Source organism: Diabrotica undecimpunctata, chromosome 1 (assembly GCF_040954645.1).
Source record: "Diabrotica undecimpunctata isolate CICGRU chromosome 1, icDiaUnde3, whole genome shotgun sequence".
Lineage (NCBI taxonomy): Eukaryota > Metazoa > Arthropoda > Insecta > Coleoptera > Chrysomelidae > Diabrotica > Diabrotica undecimpunctata.
In genome coordinates, this window is record NC_092803.1 from 129,313,406 (window position 1) to 129,339,487 (window position 26,082).

Below are 26,082 nucleotides of genomic sequence, written 5' to 3' on the forward strand. Positions count from 1 at the left end.
ATACAATATACAAATCCTACAAGTATCCGCCTCCACAATTACTCACACCAACGAAAAAACAGTCGTTCCTAGCCTCACTTAGATGTGTCCATTTATTTTTATTACTTGTTATTCACATCTACTCGCGACCAGCCATTGGCTTGATGTCATTAGTCCATCTCGTTTGAGGTCTGCCTCTTCTTCTCTTGCTTGATCTTGGTCTCCATTTATTAGGTCGCTTTGTCCAATGGTTTTCTTCCATTCTTCCTATGTGTCCTGCTCAGTTCCATTTTAACATGGTAATCTTTTGGATTAAACCTATAACTTTTGTTTGTCTTCCTTCCTATTTCTTCATTGGACTTGCGATTGCTGGGCTTAATGTTGAGCATTCTCCGTTCCATAGCTCTCTAAGTCACTTAGAGTTTGTGGACGATGTTGTTGTTAAAATCCTATTTTTCAGTTCCATATGTCAGTGCCGGCAATACGTACTAATCGAAAGTTCTTGCCTTTAAAGTATTTGGTACGTTTTATTTAAAATTGTTCATAATCTGCCGAATGCTGCCCACGTTATCTTCTAAATGAAAAACAAAAAATCGCCTTTATCATGCATAGGTTTTTGTAATACAGTCACTGTAAATTCACAAAAGCCAAAAGTGATAAATATTTTGTTATTTACCAAAATCAAACAAGAGTGATAATTCTACAATATTCTACATAAAACAAATCAACTAATAATTAAACATATTCCAAAAAAAAATTAAAGTAACCGAACTTTGAACACCGATATAAATATCCAAAAAAAGAAGAAGGGACAGGTTGTGCAATATTTGTTCCCCAAGCACAAATCAGAAAGAAGTATAAAATGAATAACCAAATCTAAATTCTGACAGAAGATGCATATATGAAGTATTAAAAGGATGAAAATATATATCATTACAAAATGAAAATAAGAATATTACATTATTTTCTGACTCAATGTTGGTTTTAAAAAGTATTGAAAAGCAAGTGAATCTAGGTTTCGAAATAGTTCAACCATATATTAAAAAAATCAAAATGCTCATGGGTCAACTTACAGAAAAAACTATAACATACAAATCAGCTAAGTAAAAGCCCACATAGGTATAAATTAAATAAACAAGTGGATAAACTTGCAGAAAATAGCACAGAAATAGGAGGACTAGGAACTTATGAGAATTGTATATCAGATTACATAAAAGTGTATAAAAATACATGTATCAAAAATGGACAGCTTATTGGGTTAATTATTGTAACACGCATAAAACACAGTACACATTGATTTAAAAAAATATTTCGAGAACCTACTAGTACAGTAAATATTTCTTCAGCAGAAGACGAATTGGCTCATTAACAAGAATACAATTTAGTCATGCATCATACCCAGCCCATCTGAACAAAATAAGACTACTAGCAACCAATATATGCGAGAAATGCAACGAAACAGCCAATATTGACCACATATTCCTAAAATGTATAAAACATATCACTCACATAAAGGACCTAATGACCTAATAACAACCTCGCAAAGATTGGTAGTTAAATCCCAACAAATATAATTTACTTTCTAAACGATAATAGGAAGAAAGTGTTCGAGTCTATACTAAAATTTATTAAAAATACAAACATGTTGATTTAAAAAATAAAATGAAATAATAAAGTTAATTCTGTATTTATCTTATAACCTCATTTATTTAGTCTTTCAGTACTGCACTTAAAACAGACTGGGTGGTGAATAGCTATGGTTTATAAAATATTAGGATGTCATGTCGAGCTATATAACATAAAAAAATAGTAAAAACATAAAAAAATTAAGAAAAGATAAATAACAACATGATATAGGTTAAGAGTAAAAAAAGTTTGACAAACATATAATACAAAATAATTCCATAAAGCCACATTTACTTGTCTACCCTGACTGAATTAGTCATCATTCATTTTAGTTATTAGTAGGTACAAAAACATTATTCCTGAGTAAACAACTGTGCAGACCATTGTTTATTTTCTAACTAAACACTACAAATATCTAGTAGTATTATTCAGCCTAATCAATAATAACAGTGGTCTTGACAGTATAGATCTACTACAATGACAAAAAAAACATCTTTTATTTAAATCAGCCTTTAAGTTGAGCTTTGTTAGTTCGATTTTTGGTCCAAAGTATATATACAACTCAACCTTTTATATATTAACTTTGATCAAATGAAAGGCCGATATCGAGCACAGTTTATTAATTAAATCTTGCCCAAGTACTTTCGCTTCCTAGATCATCTTCGGGGGCATCTGAAATAAGCCGCAAAACGTTTTTTAACTAAAGAAAATTAATATACATTGATAAAAAACTCGAAGCTGATGGTTGATAAAAGTTTTTATGTGATATTAACGTTTTAGACTTACTTCGAAAATTTTGGCCTATCCAACAACCATAGAATATCATAAACATAAAATTGTACATTACTTACTAGCTTGCTCAGGTTTAATTGATGTATAGTTGGCGTTAATTTCACTCTCCATATCTCTGCGTAATTTAGATATACCATCTCCACAGTTCTATATTTCAACATCTCATACTGTTGGTCAGTTGGTCTTGAGTAATGCTTTGACATATTAATTTTATAGTTTTCCCATTGACTGTGGGTTTAGCTAAACTACTTGGATTATACCCCATTTATACACTCTGCTTTTAATTTTGATTTTTTTTATATTCAATTTCATAGTTAGATTTCTTCTTTTCTACAGTATTGATAGTGCTTGGTAGACCCTTTTATTGTAGTCAACCACCCACTGTCTAATAGATATTTTAGTCTATTTTTTGTATCCATACTTTACGTCTACTTACATTATTATAGACAGGTTTAAGTGTGAGATCTGGATTATGCAATCTACTTAAAATATTCTATATAATTTCATATTTCATCAGTTGATTTCCTATAGTAGTGTCAGTTGGACCTTTGGTCAATGCTTATTTTCATAGAATTTTAAAATGTACAAATCACATCTCCATGGTTGTGACTGCCCATCCAAGCTGTCATATGTCACATGTCACCTTAACATTTCCGTTAAGACTAGGAGCCATTCTCTCTTCTTATGCCAACCATAATGTAGCTTCGCCCATTTTAAAAATTTTAAACTGTTTGTCCTTGTGTAGTGTAGTGTAATGTACAATTTTATGTTTATGACATTCTATGATTGTTGGATAGGCCAAATATGACGAAGTAAGTCTAAAACGTTAATCACATAAAAACTTTTATCAACCATCAACAGATGCTCTAGGAAGCGAAAGTACTTGGCCAAGATTTAATTAATAAACTGTGCTCGATATCTGCCTTTCATTTGATCAAAGTTCATTTATTCGAGAATTCAACCTTATATCAATCTTTTCATATATTATACATGTCTACGAACCATACATAATAATAAAACATCAAGCTTTACAATACAAATACAAATATATATAGCAGATTTGAAGTTTCTGTACTATTACTGTAAAAGTTTTGCCAATAAGAAATATCTTAAAATTTTACTCGAATAAAAAAATCATTTTTTCGGTATCGAACATTTGGTTTTGGTCCTTGTATCTTATTCCAATTAAAAAAAATCGAAGCTACTTTTAAAACAAGTTCTTTCCGGAATTCAGGAAATTACAAATAAAAAGTCTGCATTTGAAAATAAAAAGACCTTTGAAGGAAACTAGCAGACATTAGTGAATAAAGAAAATAAAATAAAACTTAATTACAACTTAAAAACAGAAATTAATTATTTGAAAACTTTACGGTGTTAAACAGCACGACGTATTTACCCGCTCGTTCATTGGTATATTTTGTTTATTTTTGTTGTTATTCATTAAAGTAAACAAGTAGCAGCAATTTCTAAAATCTAAAATATTATTTTAAACACATATTTGGAAGATAATAGTATTTATTTAAACGCTTCCTTTATTTAATTTTAAATAAAATAAAATGTGGGAGATATCGTGGAATTTTTTTTTATTTGAAAGTCTTATCGAGGTCATTATGTATGAAAAATAAAACATGGTGTAAATATCCACCATAATTTCGTTGTGTAAACGCATCCAACACTTCTAAGACTTTGACACATAAATCAGGCTGATTTTAACCTTTAGCATGAGGTTACGTTGGCTTTGAGAGCCGCTGTAGTTTGTGGCTTCTTAGACCTAAAACTTAAGAAAACCCTCTATGAAAGAGTCTAGCGAAGTCAAATCAAGCCATCTACGTGGCCAGCCTACATAACCTACACGTGAGATGACCATGTCGTTGAAACCCGCATTATCAAATTAAGAGAATTAAAAGAAAAGAATTTGTTGTCGTCTGGTATATCTATTTACATGTAAAGGACAGATATCAACAGTTTGCTCAGTTTTTTAGGCAGAAGCAGGATTTGGTTTACTGTCATGATATTGGTGGTCTAATGAATGAGTTTGTTATTGAGTATAATAAGGATGACTTATATTAGATATAGACTCTTCAAAAACAAGTTTAAAAGCTGTATTCTCATACAATGGGAACACTTATGCTTCACTTACTATTGCTCATTTAGTTTATATGAAGGAGACATATAAAAATCTTGAGATAATTCTAGAGAAAATTAGCTATTCAGCTCACAATTGGATAATCTGTGAAGATTTAAAAGTTGTTTGCATGCTACTTATCAATAAACAGAATTTACAAAGTTTGCACGTTTTATTTGCGAATGGGATAGTGGAGCAAGAGATAAACACTGGTCCACAAAACAATATCCCATAGGAAATGCTTTGACACCTGACGAGAAGAACTTTTTGTATAAAATTTTGATAGATTCAAAAAGAATCCTCCTTTCACCTCTACACATCAAGTTAGGCTTAATGAAACAGTTTGTCAAGGCCCTGCCTAAAGATAGAGAATATTTCAAGTACTTGAGTGGAACGTTTCCATATTTATTAGAAGCCAAATTGAAAGTAAGTGTTTGTTGGACCAGATATTCGTAAAATTATGTTCGACTCCACCTATGAAACCGAGATGACTACTAAGGAAAAAGAAACTTGGATTGGATTCAAAAAAGTTGTAACCAAGTTTTTAGGTGATGTGAAAGACCTTTACTTCGAGTTTATAGTAGCTAACCATAACCATAGCTATCTTAACTTTATTCCTGAAAATCTGGGTGATGTCACCGAAGAACAAGGCAAACGATTTCACCAGGATAACAAGGTGATAGAGAAACGATACCAGGTACGTTGGAACACCAACATGATGGGTCATTGCTGTTGGTCACTTCATCTGGAACAACAGAGTTCCTCACGTAGGAGAAAAAGCGACTTGAGAAGTTTTACAGAAAAAAGAAAGAAAATACAAAACCATTCACTCATGAAATAACTGTACAGACCTATGCTATTACAAGATAGGAATTAGATAAAAAGATTTATTCTAATAACGTATTATTTTAATGTATTTCGGTATTTTGTCTTCTTTAAATTACTATAATGTAGAATAAATCAGTGTCATATTGTGGGAAAACTGAGGGTGATATGTCAAATCTAATTTCAGATTCATTTTTAGCGCCAAAAAATACATACGGTTCACATAAATTTGTAAGAAAAGTTTTATCAATGTTTTTTTTTGGCCTGTGTAATTGTAAGAGACACACACAAGCCAGTAAAGCATGTAAATTAATAAAAGACCTTAGAACATATATTATAAGTAACATGGTAGTATTTTGTTAATTATGGCAGATATGTGGAAGGAACATGACAAGCCTCTTCTGACACAGGATAGAAAAAAATTTCCTATCGTACTAATTCTAATTGACGACTTCACAAAAAGTGATGATTATCCCCCTTTTTAAACGGTCACTCAACAAATAGAAAACGGAAAAGCGCTTGGACCCAATAACATTCCGATAGAGCTAATTAAGGCAGTTTCTGGACAACTATTTAAAATACCAGTAACTATATCTACGCAATTTTTAAAAGGAGAAAGTGTTCCAAATGAATAGAACCATGTGTTTCATTGATATGTAAAAAAAGAAGTGGCAATATAGAGATAATATGACAGAATATTTGTTTTAAGACAGCTCATTTAAAAAAATTGAAAGAACAGATCTCTCCATTTACCTTTTGTAAACCTCCCAAAGGCATATGATAGTATAATTTCTCTCTCTATAGTGTACCACTTTCGCCATTGTCGCCAGCATTACAAAAACAGGTCATTAAATAGACAATTACACTGGTCAACACATATTTAGTGACATGAAGATTTTTTGGTATTTTCAATATGTTTCAGCATTCTTAAATCAAAATTAAAAACAAAATGTGTTTATTTTGTACCGATCTGGAGTAACCAGCAATTATATTTTGAAAATAAAATAAGTAAGATATCAATGTTGGCCTGCGCCATCACTGAGTGTGTATATTGTCTTCACATGACAAATATCTCAGTTTAAGACAAGTTCAATCTGTTTAATTTTATTATATATGCAACGTGTACACAGTTCATCAGTACATTAGTTTTATTCATTTATATAAGCCTACTGTAATCGATTGTGAATTACCAACAAAGGAGAGTACCTGTATCCTGTAAATCAGGGTAATAGTTTTTGTTATATGTGTACTTTCAATTCAAATCGCAAAAACTTATTCTCACCCCACTTGTGGGTAGAGCTGACAAACTTTATTTTATAATTAAAATGGGATATCAAGATAAGACATGGGCCCCTTATATTTTTTTGTAAGAATTTTGTAGCATTATTAACAGCTGGGTTAAAAGTTACAACTCGTCAAATGCGCTTTGCAATACCAATGATATGGAGAGAACCGACAACCCATGTTATAAATTGTTACTCTGGTCTCATGAAGATTCAGAGCAAAGGACCGAAGTCAAGAAAACTGCGCAGTACCCCTATTTTTTTGTCATTTGAAATGTGACTATATAGGCGTATTCTATAAATTCCTTGGACTGCAAAAGTCCCAAACGAAGAAGTGTTTCTTCTTAGTTTGGGACTGGGCCACATAATTCGAAACGATAAATACTCTCTTCTAAACATCATTATGCAAGGAAGAGTTAAGAGAAGTAAAAGCTTGGGACAGAAGAAGAAGTCTTGGCTGAGGACTATCAGAGATTGGACTAACCTCAGTATTGAATAGATATTTCTCGTTTCAAAAGATAGGAAAGCGTTTATATAAGTGATCGCAAACTTTCGTTAGACGACGGCATAACAGAAAGAATCCCTATTTACCATCGGCTATTTCATCCCGTCAACCATAGCAAAAATCTTTCTATTTCAAGAAAAAAAAATACACAATGATCCACTTTTTCAAAATCTTAAATGTTCCTTAAAACCCCGTCCAATTTCACAAGTTGAATTTAATGATTTAAGACAGAGCTTTTAAAATAGTCGTGCCCAATTTTCTTCGCATTGTCAAAGCTGACAATTACAAAGATCTTGTTACAAAATTTCTTACTGCCTACAGAGAAATAGGATGTAACATGTCTCTGAAAATTTATCTTCTGAATGCTCATCTGAATTTCTTTCCAGAAAATTTAGGGGATTAAATGATGAACATAGGGAACGGTTCCACCAAGACGTAGAGATGGAAAAGCGTAACCAAGGTAAATGAAGTCCTAGTCTACTGACAGATTACTGTTGGACAATAATTTGTGATGCTCCAGTAAATAAGAATCACAGTAAAACATCTGCCACAATATTTTAAGGCAAACGCATGGCGAAGAACATACTAAAATTGATATATTTGCCTACAATGCACAATTCTTCGTAGCGAATAAAGTGTGGGTGATGGAAATTTAAGTTTATTTTTGACTTTCTAATGATAGTGTACATTATTATCACCATGTTCTATCCATGTCACAAAAAAAGTTGATTTTTGTTTACCAGTGTTATAAAAGCTATGCAAAATCTATAGAGCACGTCAAGCACCTACTTCTTTTTTGTATAGATGAATAAATCCTTAACAAACTGGAAAATAAAATACGGCGGACTGGGAATACCAATAGAAGACATGAGCTTATAAGCACATAAGAAATGGTCAGACGGAGTATACAAATAGAATTCAACATTCTCGATACCATTAATAAGAAGCAGCTTATTTTATATAGAGCCCTCCAGAGAACGTAAGAGAGTAGAAGAGCATGGCAGTTTTCTTCCGTCGAAAGCATGAAACGAGGACGGCTAAAGAAGATTTGAAATGTTGAGCTTCAAGATGCAATAACAGAGAGGGAATTGGCAAAAATTGATTGGATTGATAGAAATCGCTGGCGTAAACGGAGCAAGAAACGACTTGGGCTGTAACAGACTTATTGTATATGTATGTATGTTAATTACAAAACAATAGTATACAAATTTGTAGTACAACTAATAACAACTTGTCTACCAGTGTATCAATCTGAGCAAAATATCGAGGCAGTAGAAATGGATTCTTTAGAACAAAGGTTCAAACATGGACGTATAAATAAAGATGGACTGGGCATGCCCTGCATTCTGTTCTCCTAAATTTGAAGTCGAAAAGTTTATAGGCGCGGGGAAAGAGACGAGGTGATAGACTGTGACATTTCCCTTTCAGTCAGCGGCGTACCTTCCAATAAATGAAAAGTATTTGAAACACTTTTTTCATTTTAATAAATAATGACTATTGGTTTGATTGCTTTTATTTTTAGTATCGTAAACATATAAAATATTTCGAATAAGTGAGAAACAACGAACGATGAATAATTTTAATTTTCAGTGTATAAAAATATATTTATAAAAATTTATTTACACAAAAGAATAAAGATGGAGTAAATAAAATGGCGAAGTACTTTATATAATATTTTATTTAAACTAAAATAATACACAAGCAATAAAAAGTTTAAAAAATTCTTCCCCAAACATTAACCTGTTCTGGTTATTGAGTATGTTCTTCTCTTATTCAGTGAGTGATACGTTGAAAAAATATAGTAAATTAGCGTGTATAACTCCAGCTTAATTGTTAGTTGGTAACATTAGTATGTCACTTAAACATACCAGTAGACAGAAGAAAGATAAAAGTTCAAGAATATGTATTTAGAAAAATATTAATTATATATATATATATATATATATATATATATATATATATATATATATATATATATATATATATATATATATATATATTATATAATATATACAGTGTGACCCATTTAGATTGGAAACACCTCTATAAAATTTGAAGTTGTTAACTGATTTTAACCAAATTTTTTTTTAATGTCATGTAATAAAAGGTCTATTGCGGGACAAAATATGAAATATTTAGTTAAATTTTCAGGGCAGTCTACGATACTTTTTCTTCGTCGAAAATAGAGAAATTGTATTAGCGATTTTTTTATTAAAAAAAATTCTACGCCACTGGATTTAGAGTGGCTTCAAATAGCTATGACAGAATTTCATTAAAATATATTTATTAATAACGAAGTTGTGACAACTTAAAATTTTAAAACTCACCAAGCTACGAGTCAAAAAAGAACACCCTGTATCAACAGATAACCATAAAACTAATTATTTTTCAAATAATTTTAATAATAAACCACTACTAGACAAAAAATGTTTAAAATAGCATAAAAATTTAATTTAAGTAACGCACTTACATTATTATTAACTTATGCTACAACTTAAATCTCAGTTGTCATGACAACGATATTACTGTTTGACATTATTTGTGCATACAAATTTCAATGCTAGCATAAATTTATGCATAATATCTGCAACAATATTTACTTCAAATTATTTTAATAATATTTTGTGTCATGGTTGCAAGATTAAGTTTGAGAGAAAAAATTGAAATTATACATCTTTTGGGAGATAACGATAGAAGTGCCAGGGAAGTTTGTACAATATTTAATGACAGACATGTGAATCGTCCTAATATTAGCTGCGGTACGGTAAACAAAATTAATAGAATATTTAATGAATATGGTGCAGTATCAGAACTAATTTTAAAAAATAACCCGTTACAAAGAAGAAGAGGAAATGATCAAATCATTTTAGATCATTTCAGAAATAACCCTAATGCCAGTTTATATTTGAATGTGCCTCGAGAGAGTATTCGGCTATGTCTTAAAAACATGTTGTTTACCGACGAAGCCACAGAAGCCACGATCATCACAGAATTGTCGCTATTGGACAGCAGATAATCCCCATTGGATAATAAACTGTAAAAGCCAGTATTCTCAAAAAATCAATGTCTGTTGTGGTATACTGAACGAGTGAGTTATTGGTCCTTTCTTTTTTGAAGAAAACTTGAACTCACAGAACTTTTTATAATTTTTAAACACCGACTTATGGGATGCTATTCATGAGCTCTCAATTAATGAACGATTGAATTTGTATATCCAGTTAGATGGGTGTTAAGTTCATTACGCCAGAACCGTGAAGCAATGGCGAAATGAAAATTTTCCGAACCGTTGGATAGGCTGGGGTAGTCCGTTGATAGAGATCTCCAGATCTCACAATTTTAGACTTCTTTCTCTGGGGAGTTACCTAACAAAAAGTTTACCAAACCCGTGCAAGAGACGTAAATGAACTTCGTGCAAGAATTCGACAGGCATGTGCAGTAATTACTCCCTAACAACTAAGAAATGTAATTAGGAATATTCATAAACGCTACGACAAATGTATCCAATTAGATGGTGGATTGGTAGAGACAAATAGTATTTAAACTAAAATTATGTTTCCATGTTTCTGTTAATACAGAGTGTTTTTTTTTAACGTTAATACAGAGTGTTTTTTTTTAACGTTAATACAGAGTGTTTTTTTCTGAGTGAGTTTTAAAATTTTAAGTTGTCATAAGTTTGTTATTAATAAATATATCTCGATGAAATTTTTGTCATAGCTATTTGAAGCCACTCTAAATCCAGTGGCGTAGAAATTTTTTTAATAAAATAATCGCTAATACAAATTCTCCATTTTCGACGAAGAAAAAGTATCGTAGAATGCTCTGAAAATTTAACTAAATATTTCATATTTTGTCCCGCAATAGACCTTTTATTACATGACATTAAAAAAAAATTGGTTAAAATCGGTTAACAACTTCAAATTTTATAGAGGTGTTTCCAATCTAAATGGGTCACACTGTATATATATATATATATATATATATATATATATATATATACTATATATATAGTATATATATGTATATATATATATATATATATATATATATATATATATATATATATATATATATATATATAGTTTTTCTTAGTTTCTCGTTAAGAAACTCGTCCACTGAATAATATGGTCTTTCAGATAGATAGGCTTTTGTCAGTTTACGGAACTTAAGTAAAGAAGTTGTAGATTTAAGTTACAAAGGGAGATAATTGTATAATTTTTTTGCCGAATATAATATAGATTTCTTTACTGACTCAGTGGACGAGATCGATAAATACACATCAAAGATTGAATTTCTGGAGGAGTAGTCATGATTGGGTCTTGCTAGAAAAACATATAGGGTTTACCAAGTAAGAAAACAGTTTCTAGAATATACAAAGAGGGAAGAGTTAAAATTCCGTGATTTTTGCAGTAGCTTCTACAATGTGTTATTCTTCTGAGGCCAAAAAGATACCGTATTACTCTTTTTTGTAATTTAAAAACATTAGATTGGGCAGCTGTACTAGAACCGCAAAAAGGAAGGCCATATCGAAGATGACATTCGAACAAAGAAAAATATGTTATTTTGGAAGATGCTAAATTGATTTCCTTCGAAAGAGATCTTATTGCATAGAAGGCTGAGACTAGTTTCTTACTTAACAAATCGATATGAAGGAACCATTTAAGGTTGCTGTCTGTAAAAATATTTGAAATTTTACAGAATCAACGATACTGATCTGGCTGTTATTGAGAAGCAAGGGTTGAAGAGCTCCTTTATAGGATAATGCTACCTTCTTATTCGCGTTAAAAGAGAGTACAGTAGAGTCGGACTAGGTTTTTATTTTAAGCTGATCAGAAGTTATAATTGCATGAAGAGTTACAATATTTAAGTTGCTTCAGGTAATACTGGTATCATCAACAAAAAGAAAAAAATTTTCCATCGATTTTTAAGTTAGTGATGTCATTTATATAGATCAGGAAAAGCAGAGGACCCAGTACACCACATACAATGCTTTTGTGACTAGAGTCAGTATCATTTGCTCTAACTACTTGTTTCCTATTTCTTAAGCAAGATTGGAACCAATAATTCGAAGAAATACCTCGAATTCGAATAAGTATTTTTTAACACTCTAAAATGTTTCTTGGCCTTTTCAGGTGTTGAAAAATCGCTGCTATCGTCAACGGTTTTTTTTCAAAAACATATAATTAGGTTTTCATAGTTATAATCCTTGTTTTTATAAATTAAACGTAAAACTCACTTTTTATAACTATTACGTGGAACATACGAAAAAGTATTATCACCAAGTAACAACTCTACAGTTTCAGTTTCTTATGCTGTAATGGTGCTCGAAGATGCGTTTTCTATATCTATATTTTCCTTGTTTTCTTCATTGGCATTTAAATATCTAGAATATACAATTTATGTACATTAAAGAAAAATATTAAAATTGGTTTAAGATTAAAATAATCTCATACAAAATTAAGTCTGTCGCCATATTACATTCGTCAGTATTAATGAAACTACTAAAATAGTGTGAGTAATTTTAATAATAAAATGAAATAAATAATCAAAATCCACATTTAGATTTTATTTGTAAATTTAATAAACAAATTCGATACAAACTCACCTTTTTGAAGGTCCATAAAAATCATCCTTATCAATACTACTCGAAGCTGTTTCTATATTTTCCATATCGGTTGTAGAACTGAAACGTTGAATTTATAAAAAAAAAGAAAAAGACATGCTATCATAATTATGGAATATGCCATGAGTATGCATTATATTTATTATACTCTGTATGGTAAATTACATAGAAATTCGTTATAGTTAACTTGGTTCTGGTGATTTATGATAAATATTTATTGGAACAGTTCCTTTCCTCAAATTAACCCGTCCACTTGGTTGTATAATTAGATCATGCTTTCTAAAGTGTTCTGAGCAGACCATAGCAGTTTTGGTTATTTGTTCTTTATCTAAGCCGAACATAGACAACCACATATTCAGCATCTGTTGATTCTTTACTGGGAACCTGCATAATATGATATTTCATTGAAATTATTATATTTATAGCAATTATAGCATAGATTAGAAAAAATAAATAAATGTATTTATAACACTACAAAATTTACTTCATTTAACAAAATTTAACTCCAATTAATGTCAAGAATTAAGTAACATCACATCCCTGTACTACGCCCATGGACGTAATTCCAATGTTTATAATACTTACGAATGAAATGACAGTTCTGGATGTAAATATGCAGTTTTCCTACATACAACACAGTTACGCACCATTATTACACTTAACTATTAACTATTCTTCAATTAAAATTTAAAATATATTAACAAATTCACTAAAATGTCACAAATAAGGAAATTATCAACTCAAAGGTAAACAATACAATGCCATGTTCCTTTTCCTCAAATCGCTACGATTGGTTTATATCGCCAATGATGCCAAGTTTTACAAAAATTTAAGATTATCAGAATATATTTTCTTTTAATAAATTAAAAAATTAATGTTTTTCTTTTAATTCCTTAGTTGCGAAATGAGTTTATCTAAAAATAGTTTATACTAACTAGATAATACATTTTTATTTATAAATGAAAAATAAATTATACTAAAAATCGAAAATTGTTTCGAAGATTGACTTGGAAAAAAAAATAATTTGACAACGTCAAATTAGGGATTTGTGTCTATGACTGTGACGATCTCATGACTTCATGTAAAGATGTAAATAGCCCGGTCCTAAAGCACACTAAAGTTGAAACCGTGTAACAAAAATTTTGCTAATTTTTTATTGTTTCTAATTTAAAAATGGTTTAAATATACCTATTTACTTGTATTAGGAAAAGAAAACTTGTTGGAACGTCAGAAAAATTTAAATCAGACACATACGCACATAGGTATATAACTATTTAATTAATACTTTCCCATAAATTCAAGAAAGGAAAACTCACAAAAACAGATTAACAATAAGGTTTACTTATTCCCCTGAAGAAATAATCTGGGACTTTTTTATTGCTTATACTAAAGGCGAAGTCGAGACGGGTTGAAATTGTACAATCAGCTAATTTATGTGCCAAGTGGGTGAATGGAAGTGGGTAACGGCAAAAATTAGTACATGGAACGTCCTTACAAAGTGTAACTAATTGACTAATTTCCGATACTGTTAAATTGAAGGCCACTCAAACTGGGCCGGACGCAGTTCGGTTTTGGTAAAGGGACTCTCTAGCGTCAAATATCATGTGGGCAGCTTTGTATTCCAATAAACTATATATTCGGTACACAACCAAACACAACAATGCTAATATATGCTCATAGTACATATACAGCTTTGTGTTTCAATCAACTATATAATTAGTGAAGGTACAACAAGAATAATGCCGATATGTATTTTTTTTATTTTATTTAACAGCAAATCTAGATATGCTCTATAAGAGCTATAACCATATAAGATTACATTATGTACATAACTTGGTTCTGCACTAACAACTCTTATGTAATAAACTAATAAGTATTTTATAAGATTAATATGCTAATATATCTACAGCCTTCTTCTTTTAGCATGTTTTTTGTATTTTCTGTTCGAATGTAGGCACATTCAGATCATAGTGAATGGTGTTGCTAAAATACCAGGGAGCGATAACTGAGGGTAATATAAATAATAATATATATATATATATATATATATATATATATATATATATATATATATATATATATATATATATATATATATATGTATATATATATATATATATATATATATATATATATATATATATATATATATATATTGTTATGCTATGTAAAATTAAAAATAATATTGGTTTGCTCTTAATATATTTCAAATTATAAAACATAATAATTCAAAATATTTCAGCTGATAAACTATGAAAGATATTTCAAAGAAATGAAAGTCCATTATCTTTGGATTACCTGTAGTAAACAAAATTTAGGATATGCATAAATTATTTTCTTTGTAAAATATATTTGAGTGAACGTAGTGAATTGAACAATACGACCGGGTTTTCCAAATGGACTTGTACAGTGAATGAAGACAATAGGGTAGAATTTAGAAATTACGTTTCTCCGTTAGTTTTTAAGAATTTGTAGAAACGATTAACATGTTAATAGTTTTAGGAAAGTTATAATTGTAGTTAGGGTTGTTGTTTGTTATCTAAATGGGGATAAATATGACGAACTTTGATTGGCAAAGAGTGAAAAAAAGTGGGAGAGATAGATGAATGAGAGTTTAGCTAGATTTTAGAGGAAAAAAAGATCATCAGTTGTTTTCCAAGGGTGCAAGGCGAACAGTCGTAGTTCTTTGGCGGTTCCCAAATGATAGTAAGCATTAGAAGTGAATGTTAGTGATTTTTCGTGGACTAAGTGTATCCTGACGGAAGCTGATCCAGTAAAATATTGTAAGTCATACTTTTCTACTTATATATTCCAAGAGTCACTGTTCAGGCCGGAACGAGAGATTTAGTTTATCGAGAGGAGAAGAAGTTTATCTTTTGAACGATACGTGCATCTGAAAGAGATCATTGAAGACGAAAGGCTCGCAATAATTTGTTGTAAGATTGCTGATTACCTAGGGAACTGCTAAGAATAGATAGTGTAGGCTACAAGGAACAAGGATTTGGACAACTCATCATCAGAGAGATAGTTTTTTTTTTCATTCGTCAGTTTTTCCTTTATCAACAAAGTTTTTTTTTAATTGCTTCAGAAAAGATAGAAATATTTATCAGGAGATATAGAACAACAATTTTGATTTGAAATTTTAATTTATATAGTATATAACATTAATTTTTGAAGGTTCACGTACGTAGAACAAAATTTTGATAATCATTGTATGAGATATTTTTTGTTTAAGATATTTGAGTGTAAATTTTATTTCAATATATAATTTTGTATCATAAATGTTTATTATTCCGGTATTCCTCAGATCTTACCTATCATATGTAAAGCATAGATATTGAAGCACGAATATAACCCTGAGATAAGAGAATTAAATAGTGTGATAAAATCATAATTGCATCCATCATTTAAATAAGTTTAATTAATTAATTAATTAGCTAATTAATTGCTTGGCGCATCTCTGACTTTTAATATCACATTAATATATATATATATATATATATATATATATATATATATATATATATATATATATATATATATATATAGAAATGTTTCTTCAACGTTGAGTTTCCCAAAAAAAATTTTGAGAAATACTACAAACTACTACATTTAATGATTTTAAACTTGACTATTGAAACATAATAATTACAATAATAATTAAAATATTGATGTCTTCCTATTTATAACGTCGGATATCGGAATCTGCTGATTCTTAATAGTAAGGGAGCTTATGGCTACATTTCTCCTCCCTCCATTGGTTGGGACTTCGTCCTCGAAGTTTTGGTTACTTCGGCTATCAGTTCGTCTAATATCTGGATCTGGGCAGGATGCAATTTTTCTCCAAATAGGATTTTGGAAATTCGTTTTCTTTTCCTAATTAGGAAGATTATTAGGAAAGCTAAAATAGTTAAAAATATTACAACAGAAGTGGTGCTCAGTCCTATTGATAATCGGGGTAGTACTTCTATGGTATCTATTGGTTGAATTTGGCCATGTGTCTCTGGGATTGTTAATTTTTCAATTTTCATCTCATGGTTTGGTATTAATTTTATTGGAACAATTTTTGGAATGGAAATGTCTTGAGACGTCTTTTTATTAAATTGGATACCTTCAATCATTATTGGTACATCTGTCGTCAAGAGGCTGGTTGAATTAATTTCTATCTGCTGGATTCTCATTGGGTGAACTATTCCGAGCAATATGACTTTGCTGGTTTCTTGGAAAAAGTTCTCTGTGATTAATGTTTTTGTGCAATTATCTACATTGGGTATGTTACATTTGGATTGTACGTAGTTGGAACAAACTATGTTATCGCCTTGTCCTATACAAGTGTTGAACCATTTATTATTTGTATAGTAGCTTGCAGGTGGCAGAATCATAACATGATCTTTGTTTGGAATGGGATAGATTTTATAGGTAGTGTAAGGAATTTCATGGAGTATAGGGATTTTAATTATTATGAGCATTGTATTTGAAGTTACACAAACTAAAGTTTTTGTTGACTATATAAGTTCATAAGGGTGTTCATTGGAATTGAATTTCTGGGATAAATTTTGAGAAGGTTCTCTTTAAGGTCTATTATTTCCTTTAAAGTGAATAATTCTATATTGGAGATATTAAGTTCAGATAAAGTAATGGTTCTAATAAGTTTCATTAGAAATTCGTTTATATTTTGGAGATTTATTATCTCATTGTGTAGAATGATATAGCTGTCAAAATCAGCTGATAATTTGTTGAGTGCAGATATGAGAATTGAATTATCAGAATTTAGTTTTTCTAAAAGTTTATCGAATCTCGTGTTAAAAGAGTTTCCATAAGATATTTGGGTATTAAATTTTTTTATGATTTCGTTTTGTTTATTTTCTATAGAGATTATGTGTGATTTAAATAAGTCTAAGTCAGAGTCGTCTTGATTATAACCGTTATTCGGAATCTGACTGAGTGGATGGACCAGGGCGAGGATTGTCCTGTGAAAAATTTGGGTCTTGAGTAGGTTTGTCTACATGTTTTCGTATTCGTTTTACATATTTAAGGTGAGTGCTTGTTAAATTTTGTTTATCTGTTTTACCGATAATTTTTGTTTTGTCTTGTGTTTCTGGATGAATAGTGGAGAAAGGGGCTTGTAATTTGGACTTATGTTTTTTCTTAGAAACATATAGGGATTTTGTGAGGTCTATTTCTGGAATATCTTCGGCATTTTCGTTTTGTCTATCTAAAAGTTGTTGTCTTTTTTGTTTTTGTTTATTATATAGTTCTGCAATAAAGGGTTGGAGTTCTTCTTTATGTCTTTGATTATATGTTTCGTATATCGGAAGATCAAAGTCGAAATGTATTTCTTCTGCATAGGGTCCGTACAGAATTGAGAACGGGGAATAATCTGTGGAACTGTGGATTGATTGGTTGTAAATAAGGATGGCGTGTGTTAGAATGTCATCTAACGAATCATTTGGATTTTGGGCTTGTAAGGTCCTAAGTTTTTCAATAAGAGTTGAATGAAAGCGCTCTACTGGAGAGTTTGAGGAAGAATTGTTTACTGTTGTAAAATGTATTTCGATTTTGTGGATATTTAGGAATTCTTTAATGACTGCGGAATTAAATTCGGTGCCGCTGTCGCATACAATCTTTTTTGGATAATTGTGGTGCGAAAAGTAGTGTCTTAATTTATTTAGTATCGAAATGGAAGTTTTGTCGGTGAGCTTATAGCATTGACCGTATTTGGAAAAAGAATCTATTATTGTGAGATACAGGTTTTTATTGCAGTGGAATAGATCGATATGTAATATATCAAAAGGTTTTTGACCTAACAACGGTCCTAATTGGGGAAGTTTATAAGGGCGTCGTTCGTATTTATTTTTTAGGCAAATTTCGCATTTATTGATAAAATTAGAAATAGTTGTCTGCATTGAGGGCCAATAAAATTTTTGTTTTAAATGTTTGTAGGTTTCAATTATTCCGTTGTGATTTTTTACGTAATATTTCTTTATGCATTCTATTTGTTGGTTTTCTTCTTCTATGTCCTGAAGTAGTATATTGCAAAATATTGCTTTGATAAAGGTGGAGAGGTTGTCTCCAGAAGAGAATTCGGGCAGAGTTGAGCAAAGGCTAGCAATATCGCTATTGGTCATCGGCATTTTGGAACGTAATTTAGATGCAGGCTTAGATTTAGAGGTTTGTAGATTTCTTTTTATTTTTAGATTTAAATTGTCGAATAGTAAACTTAAATTTTCGATACTATTTTGGGAAATATTCAATGTACTCATAAAATATATGCAAACATGAAAAAATATAAATGCAAGTATATATAAAAAATTCGTTGAAGTAAAATGGTATAAATAATATAAATTCAATAAACAATAAATAATAAATTCAATGTGAATGTTTAAGAATTCAATTAAAATAATAAATGCTCATAAACAATGGTAAAGAAAGGAAAAACTTACGCAAGGATGATCGTGTTTGATTTCCAATACATTTTTCTCTTTTACCAGGTTCTTCAGGATTTCATTAAACTAATGTAGACCAGGAAACGACTATGTTTCTGTATGAAATATCCTGTGGTTCGCAGCGCCAGAAATGTTTCTTCAACGTTGAGTTTCCCAAAAAAAATCTTTATTTCGAAAATAAAAGTTACAATTTTGAGAAATACTACAAACTACTACATTTAATGATTTTAAACTTGACTATTGAAACATAATAATTACAATAATAATTAAAATATTGATGTCTTCCTATTTATAACGTCGGATATCGGAATCTGCTGATTCTTAATAGTAAGGGAGGTTATGGCTACATTTCTATATATATATATATATATATATATATATATATATATATATATATATATATATATATATATATATAAAATACATATATTATATATATTATATATATATATATATATATATATATATATATATATATATATATATATATATATATTATATATATATAATATATATATATATATATATTATATATATATATATATATATATATATATATATATATATATATATATATATTATATATATCAGATCATGCGATCATTATCAATTCTGCTCTTATCTCCAATATTTCTGTTTCTCACTGCTTGCTAATCTTTAAATAATAATAGAGTTGTAAATATAAACCGGCTGTCAGAGAGGTTATAAATTAAATGCAGGTAATTATAAGCATAGTTTATCATTGTTTAATATATACCTACCGTAATCATTAACATTGCGATATATCTATATGGCATGTACATTATCTTCTGGGTAAATTGAAAATATTAGGATTTATATTCCGTTTATAGGCTTTTTTATTTGTGAATTATTGAACCATTAGTGTGTGTGTAATGCGTGCTACACTGAGCACTGTGTATGTGTGTGCGGTTATATCCGGTATGAAGAAAGTGAAAATTTCTACTCTTTAAACCAACAGTTCCAAAGTTTAATCCTGGTTAGTATTTTTTGTATAAATTAAGCAAATCGTATAGTTGTGTTATATATATATATATATATATATATATATATATATATATATATATATATATATATATAATGAAAATCACATTTTTAATTATCAAATGTTTGAGGTTTAGATTTCCACTCCGGAAATTGAAACCTTGATATTGTAGGCAAGCAGTATATAATGGCTTAATTTCGCTATAATGTATTAAGTTATGTATATATATATATATATATATATATATATATATATATATATATATATATATATATATATACTGCGAGGCATAAGTTAGAAATATAGCTAAATATTAAATAAATAATAATACAACAAATATACAACGGTATAAATCAATTAAGTCACTTATCAACATCAACAGTTAACACTACCTTTTTGATTTTTTATTCAGAGAAATAAATAATTAAATGTATAAGCTGTTTATTACCCCATGCAACAAAGCTGAAAATCACTTGAAAAATCAAAAAATTACTGGGTGGTATTTTTTTATCTGGAATATCTGGGGGAAGTCAATAGAAAGGCCGTAACTCTCGTGGTTATCGAAACTTTTACTGCGTCATAACATTTAAATAAAAAAAAAGGACTTTTTTCATTCATTTTAATATTGTGAAAAAACTACGCATTCTAGGTAAAACGTTTAAATGACGACTCTCTTGAAAATATTTTGTGTTTAAAATGATATTTTTTAAAGACAGTTTATAAACAAAAAAGTTATTGCAAGTTAAACACAAAATTAAGCATTTTTTTAAATGGTTTATAATTAATAAAATAAACAATAAAAACATTTAAAGCATATAATTTCATAATGTGAGTTTTTATGTAGTTACTACATTTGAAAAAGATGGGCACAATCTGTCAAGTAGTTTTTTTAACAATTATATTTGTTTATCCTATTTGAAGAAACAAAGGTCATTTTCAAATAGCTGTATAAGTCAGAAGTGTGCTTATTAGTTCTTTTAGACGAACTAGTTCAAGAGAACTATTTCACAAAACTGAACTAGTTCAGTGAAATAGTTCGCGAAGAACTATTTGTAGGACCGAAATCGAAATCCAACCCTAACATAACTGGTTGCCAGATGTCTCGTCTCAATCATCACACAAGTTCGTCGCCGGCCGCCCGTTTTCTTCGGTTTTCAGTCAGTCTTTCACTACCGTACAAGTAGTTCGGGTTCGGAACCATTTCTTTCGATCGTATGTTTAGGTTTAAATGTTTTAAATTATTTTATGATTAGTTAGTTTTTCTTTATAATAATTTATTTTCTTATTCAATCCCAAAAGATGAGTAACAGACGAAATAGAAGTTTTTTATGGGATCATTTCGAGAAAAACGATAAAAATTAAAAATCTGCAAAATATAATTACTGTTCATGTGATATTAGTATTGCAAGTGGTTCACTGGGCAATTTATCAAGACATTTAAGAATGAAACACCCTGCTATCAATCTCAAATATCTCAATGTTGAAAGATACATACAAAAAGGACCCGAAAAATCAGAAAATACATTTCAAGAACCTCAACCTTCAACGTCAAAATCAGTTTCGCTAGTAGGACAAGTAGGGAAAGATGAAGAGAAAGCAGTTATAATTCTTAAGAAAAAGTCTGCTCCTGCTCCCCTTGTTTCTATCAGGGACTATGTAATTCGACCTGTTCCCAGTCAAAAAGCTAGAAATTTGGATTTACAGTTAGTTAGGATGATTGTCAAAGAGTACCAGCCTATCTCTATAGTGGAGGATATCGAATTTAAAAAGTTTGTCAAAGTGCTAAATCCTGGATATTCTTTGCCCACAAGGAAAACCATAGCAGAAAGTCTTATACCAAATCTATATCTTTCAGAACTAGAAAAGTTAAAAAACCGTTTAAAAAGTGCCAGTACTGTGAATTTAACAACAGACTTATGGACCTCTGTTAACAACGAGTGTTTTACTGCTGTTACCGTTCATTTTTTCAGTGAGGATTTTCAATTGTCTTCGGGTTTATTAGATTGTGTAAATTACGGTGAACGACATACTGCTGAAAATTTATCAAAATTTTTTTTGGATGTAGTGAAAGAATTTGGTTTAGAAAATAAAATTACGGCTTGTAGAACCGACAATGCGGCTAACATTGTAGCAGCAGTGCGGCGTTGACAGTGGAGCCATTTATCGTGTTTTGCACATACCTTGAATTTAGCTGTTCAAGAAGGTATAAAAGAAATTAAGGAGACAATCAAAAAAGTCAAATCAGTAGTTGTGTTTTTTAAAAGAAGCTCACAGGACCTTACCAAACTAAAGCAAACCCAAGAGCAGATGAATTTGCCAGCGTTAAAATTAAAACAAGATGTTGTTACTCGGTGGAATTCCACATATGAAATGCTGTCACGTTTTTTGGAAATCAAAGAAGCCATAATTTCTACATTAGCCATTTTAGGAAATGATTTGGATGCGTCTTTAGCAACTCATGACTGGAGAATTATTCAGTACGCTGATCGAATATTGAAATTGTTTCTAGATGTAACTAATGAAATTTGTGCGGAAAAGACCGTTACTTAAGCAAAAATCATTCCTTTTGTTAAAATCATAAGGAAAAAGATTTATTTGTCCCGTGATAGTTTAGTTGAAGAAAATGCACCTGAGCAAGTCAATAAAATGGTGCAAAAATTAATCGAGCAAATTGAAAAAAGATTTCAAATTTATGAAGTCAATGATTTAGCATGTCAAGCTACCATTTTAGATCCCCGATACAAAAAGTATGGTTTTTTTGATGAAAATAAATTTATAATAGCCTATGAACAATTAACAAGTGAAGTCGGTGCCATTAAGCTTAACTGAGATAATAGTCAAGAAGAAATACCCCTCCCTCAGGATGAACCCAAAAACAAGAAAATTAAGACAGACCTTTGGGATGACTTTGATCGAGAAGTAAAAAGCGTAAGTGCTTCTGATAATCTGCTTGCAGCCGGAATAATTAAACTGGACAAATATATGAATGAACCGCAATTAGCCAGGAATGAAAATCCGTTAAGTTGGTGGAAGGAACGATCAAAAGTCTATCCCAGGTTATTTGAATTAATTAAAAAACGTTTATGCTTAATAGCTACATCAGTACCGTGTGAGCGTCATTTTTCCAAAGCTGGTCAAATCCTGACTGATAAAAGAAGTAGATTAGAAGCCGATAGAGTTCGAAAAATTATGTTTTTAAACGAAAAACTGTAGTTTTTTTAAGTATTTTAGATTGTTTTATGCTTTAGGTAGTTATAAAGTTTTAGTTTAGATGTATTTCTCAAATAGGTAAATCATCCAAAAATAACATTTTTTTTTATTTGCAAAAAATTATTAAGATTTGTTTTTTATTAACCGTTTTAAATATAAATATGGTTCACGTATGATTTATTTTTATATTTACGTATATTTAAACTCATAGGTATCTATAATTAGGTTATTTCTAAAAGAACCTTTACAAAAAGCAAATCAGTGAATTTTCTAGGAACATTAAATAACACATTTTTATTCTCACTCTTACATAAAATTATATGTAGTTTATGTAAATGCATCAATCATTTTAACCACAACTAAAAATTTTTATTTCAAAATTACAATACAAGAAACAACACAGCATGACAACGTCTGTTGCAGTTTCGCAACTGTGTATAAACATTTATTAAATATTAAGACTTTTTGTGGTAGTTTTGATTCTCCCCGTATATCAAGATTCTATGTACAAGGGTGCATCTGTGTTAAAAACTACTAATTTAAAAGACCAGCCATCTGCAAAATATCACCATAGGGGATGTATTTCATACAAAATCAGAGTCGAGTTTTATCTCTCAAACCACACACATGTATATGAGCGTTTGGGTTAAAGGTACCTGAGGTACTTGGCATCGGTCCTTTGACCGAGAATGTCATTTTATGCAGAAAAGTTGCATTATCAATTTTGTATGGTTTCTGTGCGTCGCTGAAGACGATTTGCGATAGCTGTGATGCTATCTTTTCATGGGGTAAAGTACACCTTTTAATATTTGTTGCCAAAATTACATTGCTGCATATATCAAGTACGTGCATTTGGTATATTTATTTGATATTTGTTTGGAACTTTATCGCATTTGTGCCGCGATCGCGATTGAACGTTGTCAATTGGACATTTTGCATTTGTTTTGTTTTATGTACTATTTACTGTATTTTCATTTTTTTGTACTTTGTCATTACCGATTATACTTTGAATTGAGTTTATTAATATTTGTATTTGTATTTGAATATATAATTTGAATTGAGTTTAATATAATTCATATATGTTATGTTTGATTGCATTTCGAGTAATTTTATTAACATCATTTTACCACGGATTAAGTATATTATTATATGTGCGCATATTTTTCACTCGTTAACGTTTAATATCAATTTATGCTTTATTTCTAATCATACTCAACCATAGCAATCGAAATCTTAAATTTCTTTGTTGTTAATGTGTTCTTAAAACCTATTCATCAACATCTTTGTTTTGGTTTGTAAATGGTTATCTTTTTGGTGTTGTTTCATATTAACTAATATTTAAGTTTATATCCTTCTTTAGTTATAATTGTATATTGGGTTATGTATATTTATGTTTAATTTCACCTCTTTTTAAAATAGAGTTTCATACAGTAGACTGGCTTTCATTTCTTTTCTTTTATTTTAATATACATACCCAATCCGAAAGGGGGAAACCAGCAAGTTCTAGATTGAACAGAATATCTTCTCTCCCTCTTCAGGATGGCCCCAATTGTTATATTTAGGTCATCGTATGTGCAGAACGCAACAACGTCTAAGCCAATACATGGGGATAAGATCCGAACCATTATAACATTAAGATAAGACTGTTTATGTTATTGTCACATTCATAAGAATTATTATCTGTTATGTGAGGCTAATTGGCATTTCTTTTTTTAAACTAGTCAGTCCATTCCATTAACAAAATAATAAATATATGATCTCATTCATTTATTATTTTCTTCTTTAGAAGTTAAGACACAATTTATAATGCAAATCGTTTACAATAAACTAGTTCTATGAAAATTAATGAACTAGTTTAATTAGTTCGGTTGAAAGAATCGTTCATTTGAACTATTTCGATGGTGAGCTACACATCCCTATATATAAGTGCTTTGTCAATACTTTGGTGTTGTTGGAATGGTTTTTTGTGTCTTAATAAGGTCTCAAATTTTAAATGTTTTTTAAAAACTATAATAATTTTTAATTGTTTACATACAAATAATTTTTGATGCAGAATTAAGTACCGTTACCGTTATATTGGCATTATCCCTAATTTATGATGAACAGCTGATAGACAAGGTATACTTTTTTACTACATATATCCAATATATTTCGCCTACTATTCATTTTCATGAATTAGTAAGAATATTCAGTTCTGGGTCAAGTTTATCAATGTGTATAGTGTCTGTGACATAGATTTAATATCAAGAATGTGATCAAAGTCGGTCAAAACAGAGTGTGTGAAGTTGTCAGCTCTGTTTTATTTTTTTACCATTACTGAACATTGTTTTAATATTCTGCTAATAAGAGTATGTGGTAGATATTCAGAGAATACTTATAAATATTTTTATATCAAAGTCTATGTAATATTAAAAATTTTACCTCCAAAATCAAAAATAAAGTTATCAATTTAGCCCCAAACTATGGTAACGAAAATTACACTTTATATTCGCTTAGACCTTTCGAATTCTAGACTGGTTTTTACAAAGCTCTTAATTCAAAATTATAAATAATGTTCACCAGTAAATATTTATAATTTACGGTGGCTGGTAAAAATAATTTGATATTTGATTTGGATCTGATCAGTAAGTTGTCGTTCCGTCGTTTTCGTGGTCTTACTATTGGGGAA

At 29.9% G+C, this 26,082-nt stretch overlaps 1 protein-coding gene across 2 annotated transcripts in view; it reads left to right on the plus strand.

The window, feature by feature from the left end:
* SPR (G protein-coupled sex peptide receptor) overlaps positions 1-26,082 on the plus strand; it is a 1,160,093-nt gene that overhangs the window by 644,105 nt on the left and 489,906 nt on the right. Inside the window, exon 1 of one of the 2 annotated variants that reach the window (XM_072519552.1) lies at positions 20,053-20,198. The exons of the other annotated variant lie outside the window; for it this stretch is intronic. The gene's annotated coding sequence lies outside the window, so the exon portion shown is untranslated. Of the gene's footprint in view, positions 1-20,052; positions 20,199-26,082 lie in introns of those variants that run through there. 2 annotated transcript variants of the gene reach the window in all.